Raw genomic sequence first — 7,172 nt, 5'->3', positions numbered from 1 at the left:
ACACCTTGCAGCCTTGGAATTTCAACCTGAATTTGGTGTGTTTTATGGACAGATTAGAGCTGCTTGGCTGCTGATTTGGAGAATACCTTTACACTTTCTGTTTATTTTGCTATGTAGTTGTTTTGTGCCAGAAATGTTCTCATGTGACCTCAAGCTAACAACTAGTTATAAATGGCATCCCTGATGAGGGTTTTGATCATATACTCTAAGTAATCTCCTAAGCAACTGCTCCCCTTCTCAATTTCATCATCATCATCAGGACACAAAGTGATGCACTAGTGCAGTGCCACTGTCTGTGGAGGCTGGCTTTTCAGTTTCAGAAATGCATATCAACATCCTGGGAGTGGCTTAAAATACAGTCACAATCAGGAAAAGGATTTTGGGAAGCAATAACTCTGTGTTCTATATTAATTCTGAATTATAAACATAGCAGAATATACACAAGTCAAGTCCAACTTTCCAGATGTTTTTTTTATCCTGGTATTAACTGTCAGGAGAAAGCTTCTATGATATTAACAGTCTCAAGTCTATTGCTAAATGTCAGCTTTTCCACATATGAGAATTTTTTTTTTTTGACATTTCAACATTCCCAACATTCTTTTAATTAAAAAAAAAAAAAACAACACCACAGTCTTTTAACAGTCATGATCCAAAGGATCTGTGACTGTCAGGATTAATGGCTCCTGGGATTTTTTTCCCAGGGGCCTGACTGTGCCAGGAATTGCCTTTCCACTAGTCACCTTTGCTTAATTAATCATCCCCAAGTCAAATTTGCTAAGCTTATACATTAAGGGCCCTGCTGAGGGTCAGGTCAGCACTGCCCCGGCGGTGCTGGCTGCTGCCACCCAGCAGGCTGCAGGCTCATCTCCCGCATTCATCACGCTCTTCCCTTCCCTGTAGTTCAGTTACAATGGTCATACTTGTAAGGCTTGTGCCTCAAGCTCTTTGGTCCTTTTCTGCAAGGTTTTGAAGCTTGTTTTTCTAGTGCTTGGTCACTGCAGTGTTTGTTTGACCACTTGAGTGGCATCCTGTCTTGTGGTAAATTATGTCTATGCCTGTCTTCCCTCAGTAGCTCTGCTGCTTGCTTTCCCCAGCACACCAGAAACTTCTGTTTAGCAGGAAACCTTCTTACTCTTCCGTGTTCCAAAAGCAGAAAGCAATTTCTGTCCCCCTTGACCAATTTATCTTTCCTTTGATGAACGAGAAAACATACATAATTTATGAACCATTCCCACGTGGCGTAACAACATCCAGCCGAAAGAATTTGTTCCCATCTCCCTCTGACCACGATATCTGAATCTGACAGATGTATATAGAAATGTCTCTGCAAGCATAGGAGAACTGTGGCAAGCCTCATCACTTCTCTGGAAGACTGCTGCATGCCTGTTTCAGTTGGTGGCTATTGGGTGTGGTATTAAGGTGCTTGTACCTTCTTTGTTATTTCTCTTTTGAAGCATACATAATAGCAATTATTAACCAGCAGCAATTGAATCCTTGGCCTAGAATAATAACCCATCAATGAAGCAGTTGTAGGATGAGAACACCAGTATTTGTAATGGCAGGGTGCAGTGTATGCTGGCTAGCTTGTAGGTTGGCACGTGCTCTACCTACTGCCACAGACACCTGAGGTCAAAATGCTTCAAGAGCCAAGAGAAATCTATTAATATCATTCTAAGTGCTGTGGCTAAGGTCCAGGTAAGGAGAGCCTCCAGAAGGTATCTTTAGAGAAGCAAAATTCTGTATTTCCTATCTATATTATGACAACTAATAATCCATGTTAATGGGTAGTCATTAAATGGTCGCTGAATCAGTATCAGTAACTGTGTATGTGAAATCTGCCAAAACTGTGGTCTGCCTTGGAGAGCTGACTTTTCAGAATGCTTTCCATTCATAAACCTGCCACTTCTGTCACGCTTTTCCCATATTGCTCATTCTTTTTTTCCTGTTCTCTGTCTTGTCCATACGGTTATACTTAGCTTCCTACTAATTTTTATTTCAAACATACCAACTTTGGTCTATCTGATCTTTTATTCTAAATGATCAACATGGGAAAAATTATGACACAAAATCTAGGGAAAATGCTGCCTAAGTTTAAGAGAGAAATACAGTAAACTCCTTTCTTTTGTAATTATTTAATGTATTTTCTGTTTATTATTTATCATAAGGTTGGTCTTTAGGATACAGGAGTCTAAGCTTCCCAGCCAAGATGACAGGAGTATTTGATGGCACATTCATTTACTCAAGCTGATGAAGGCTAATTCTTTGTTAGGCTGCAAAGGAAAGACATCATGCAGTTTTTTTACCGTGCATCTCATGACATTTTAGATTCAAATGGGACTTACGAGGTTCATGAATTGCCCTTAAATCATCTACATGCTGTCACTAAGCATTTTCTTAACAGCTGTTCTTTCCTTTACTTAATTACTTATCAAATGTCAAAATGTGATGGCTGAGTGAAATGTCCTGTTATCTGAACAAACCCTAACTTCAAAATCATTTTCTGTAGACAAACAAAATGAGGTGCTACATGAAAAATCATGAGATGTTCTGACTGCACAAAAGCTTCATTTTTATGCCTGACTAAACCTGACAATCAAAAGATAAGGGAGGGGAGCACAGAGAATTAATAAATATACATCACCCTACCTAATGGTTATTAACAGGCTCAGGCTGGACCACAGCTGTTAAGGACCAAGTTGTGGGATTTTTTTTTTTTCTGGAGATGAATATGAAAACCTTTTATGGAAGATTATAACTCAAAATTGGTGGTGGAAGTTGTTGGGGGTTTTTTTAGATGACTATTTCAAAATCTGCTCAGATACAACAAAATGTATGTTTTCATTTAAGATGGACCTGAAACTTCTGGAAAAGCTGGCATGGCTGTAATAACTGATCAGCATTACTTACATCTCATATGGCTTTAGAACTGTTATTTGGTTTTGGTTTGGAACAGGATTGAGGATAGAATTATCTGTTCAAAAACATAGTTCAGCTCATTTCACAGTAAAAAAAAATAACATAGCCATTATAAAGAAACATATAAATACAAAAAAAAAAAAAAAGGCATTACATAATATGCTAAGGCTATTTTAATATAAGTGTTTTTCCTTTTCACAGCGTTGCTATATATTTTCTTAACAGCTGAGTTCCAAATATAACTAGGGATGCCTTTTCTGAATTGCTTTTGATTGCTTCGATTACAGAAGTCTCAAGTTTGGGCTTAAAATGAGGTAAGAATATGTAGAGGAAAGCTTGAGTAATGGTGTAGTTTGCTGTCACTGTCTAGAAACAAGTGATATGGATAGGACTGCAGTGTCATATTAGGAGGAGCTTCCCTAAATACTGTTCCTTAGTTAGTCAGTTCTCCTCTAACCCCAAAATAACAGGAGATGCTGAAATAATGTGAGGGGTTTATACCACTGTCTATGAAGTCTAACCAGAAATAAGCCTTTAATGTGCCACTGGCAATAAAAAAGTGAGGCCAAAATCTGTTATATACACAAAAGAACAGTAGCTTAATAGGATGAGTCTACATTTATTTTAAACCTTACATTTATTTCTGTGAGTGAAAAGTGGGGATCAGAGTATCTCAAGAATGAAATATCTGTTTGTAGCTCTGCCCTCTAAAGTGTAGCTCTCATTTGCACATCTAAAGCCCACCGGTTAAAAAGCTCTAGTGAAACGAGCAGAGCCTCTTCGAGCCCCACAGCAGCATCTCTGGCTGTCCAGCAAACAAAGGCAAGAGGACTATGGTAAAAAAAGATGATAGGCACTGTGTCGCTCTGAGGACTGGAAAAGAATGTACCAGCAGGCACTGCCTTTTACTCTGAGACTGCGTTAACTCACAAAATATGAGTATGACTCCCTGGGGAGAGAGAAGCAAAGAAGTAGTATGAAAAATGTTTATATTCCCTACCAGGGATTCACAACACCAAGGAGGGGAAACTGAGGCAAAGGGTTATTGCCCGCAGTGCTGTGAGCAGCCATGTTTTCCTTTCATTCTATATAAACCCAGGAGCTTGTTTATCACTCTTTTGTTACTCCTTTCCCCTCCCTTCTTTACTTGTTAGGAGGGAAGTATGGCCTATCATGGGAGTCCAGGTAAGGTATATTCTTGTCTAATACCCTGAGCAGGCATTTGATAACAAAGGAAATCTTCCTCCTTTTTGTTGCTATACCTAACAAAACAGTTGCATCTACTTCTTATAAGTAGCAAGGTATTCTGTGCAACCTGAATGCAGTCTGAACAATGATAAAATATTTAGAAATTAGTTGGTGGTGATGTGCTGGCAGATAATGGACTTCTTAGCTTCTTGTTTACATTGCACCATCCACATGTAATGTTGGATAATGTATTTGCTGTGACACGGGCATGATTATCTGCATCAGTTAAAATGAGTGTTAATTTATAATCAACTGTGATTGGAATACTGTTGCATGGCATTGAGTTATTCACAACAAGAAATGTTGCATTAATCAATCCAAGAAACTAAAGGACAGGGTTTCAAAAAAAAAGAAAAAAAGCTGCCTAGAGATGCTAATGATGCTCCTAGTAATTTCTTTTAAATCCTAGCATTTCTTCAAAATACCCACTTATTCTGAAACCAGTACTCATAAAAAGTTTCTTCCTTGTGCATTGGCTTCCATGAAAGTGCTTGCAAAATAAAACTACTATAAATGGTATGGAAGACTCAAAAATTAAGACAGTCTTTTAAAGAGGTATTTGGCAATTAGAGAGACCCCTGAACTGAGAAATAATGACCTCCTTTCACTCCTGGACATGATAATTTAGCATACACACTGCAGAATGTTTTTCCTTGGTTACATGCTCATTCTCTGAGCTGCACTGAGGATGTGCAGGATGCATAGCACACTGTAAAGCCAGGCTGCTAGGAACCAAATGCATGAAGCAAAAGTTCCTCATCAGCATCAGCGCTCATTCTTTATTGCTTGACTGGGGTGGTCTTGTAGTTTCCAAGAGCTGTTAGGCATGTTGTTTGTTTAAAAAAATGAAGCAGCAACAAACAAACTTTAAGTGCATTGAGATGATTCACATCACGGCTACTGGTGCTCAAGATATTGTGAGCTACATATGTTAAAGGATACATTTTTAGGGCGTTTATCTAACTCCAAATGTCTTTTGCTGATGATGGGTAACGTAAGGTCTGTGAGTCACCAAGTGCACTTAATCACTGTGGCTAATAATTAGAGAAAAGGAGCTCCCCGTGGAAGCTGTTTTGTAATGTTGATTTTAATAGGTCCTTGCCCAAGCCTACCCTTTTCCATGATGTGAGGGCTATCTCCTGGTATCTCTGCCTCATGAATAACCCCGGTGACTTCACTGTGAATGAAGCACAGAATGTTGTGAAATCCTGACTCCACCAAAGACAGTGGTAAAACCCGCATTGCTTGCGGTCAGGACGAGATCTCACCTGCAAGGTCTCGCTCTGCCCAGCTTTGGCAACTGAGATGAGAATCACAGGGCCAGCATCCTCTCGTGTCCTCACTAAGTGAACAGGGTGAAATGCTTCCCAGTCATGCCAGTCTCAACCTCAGAGGTACTTCTTTACCTCTTTGAGTCTCAGGTACTTTGTATCGACTTACACAATCTGCCTGTTTTTGTACCTCCCGCTGAATCTTGCACTCAGCCAATTATTTCCACAAAGTCCGTGTGAGCTCTAATCCCTGCTTCAAATCTTTCAGGATGGGGTTATGGAAGCAAATCTTGCAATCACTGCAGTGAGCCTTGCAGAAGGGGTGCCAAGTTTTGCCTGGCTGGCTGTCCCCTGTGCAGTGAGGGGGGCTGTGTGTTCCTCGTGGGAGGGAGATGTGGCAGAGCAACACCTGGAGCAGGATCCCTGATACAGCTCACTTGTAAGGTAGGCCCCACAGTGTTGTGACTCAGCTGGTTTTATTTGTGGCAGAAATGTAAATGTCTTGGGCTACAAGGCAAGAGCTACACGAGAAGCTTTGCATTCAGCAGGCTTAGGAGCCCAAAGCTGCCACTGTGTTTGGGCACATGAGTTCCTGAGTAAATTTAATTCCGATTTTACTCCTAGCAGGGGTTGTTCACCCCCTCTGTAAATAAAGCCACCTTATTTGGGTAGCCAGGAAGGTTTTAAAAGACTAATAATAGATCCCCAGGTTAGAAAAGTTTGACCTCAAGTTTTATTTAGGATGTAGGACTCTCATGCAAATTGTAGCACAGAGCAGGGAGAGAAATATAACATCTGGTGTGGTTTTATAGCTTCTACTCTAATGCATCGTGGCAAATCCATTTAAATAAGCTGTATAAAACCATCATCACTTCTGCTTAATTATAAATCTGTTGCATATCATTTTGAGTTTTGAAAATGAATATGGATAAAGAGACTTACCTCTAATCTATATTGATCTCTATCAAGAGATGAACAGATGATGAACTTAAACCATCCAGTTCTATTCCAGCGCATTTCCCATCTGTACAGAAATGAAAAAGTGTTTACTGTAATTAAGACCTAGCACTTTAAGTAAACCATTATGGTAGTAAGAGGTATAATAGTAATAAAAAAAAAGGCAGCAAAATCACATGTGAGAAAATGCTGTTGCATATTGCCAAGGTCAGTTGACAGAAGAATACAGAAGGCAGGAAATATGCTCGTCAGTGTGAGTACTGGGCTGTGTTCTTTCTCCTGGCAAAATGCATAAAGGTGAGCATATTACTTAACATCTCCATGCTTCAGTTCTGTCTCCTCCAAAATGAGGATAATTGCTCTCTAAAATGTGTCTGAAAACACTGGTTTGTTTTTATTCTGATACTGTCTTAGTCAGAAGAAACAATCACTCATCTTTCAGGTCTAGTACTACACTGGAAAAGACACAACTAGAGTGCTGGAGAAGTGATAAAATTCAAACATATGAGAGACAAAAAGGCAAATGACACCAGTCATAAGCTGGAAAGTCCAAGAAGGCATCAACCTGTGTTCTTTGTATGATGATCCTCACTGACTTGCATTTATAAATGTCACAACATCTTGAAATGGTACCTTGAAAATTCTGTCTGCCAGGAAATATCTCCTGTGTTTAGTGGATGAAGAATCCTTCAGTAGGACGGTGGAATTTCAGTTCCAGAGTAGTATGTGACCTGGTTGTCACTTGTGAGTCCTATAATCTGTCACTCTCATCTGCCTGGA

The sequence above is a fragment of the Empidonax traillii genome, unplaced genomic scaffold (genome assembly GCF_003031625.1).
Source record: "Empidonax traillii isolate 1590-97213 ecotype Southwest subspecies unplaced genomic scaffold, ASM303162v1 scaffold586:size682069, whole genome shotgun sequence".
NCBI classification, from domain to species: Eukaryota; Metazoa; Chordata; class Aves; order Passeriformes; family Tyrannidae; genus Empidonax; species Empidonax traillii.
This window is presented reverse-complemented; position numbering follows the sequence as displayed.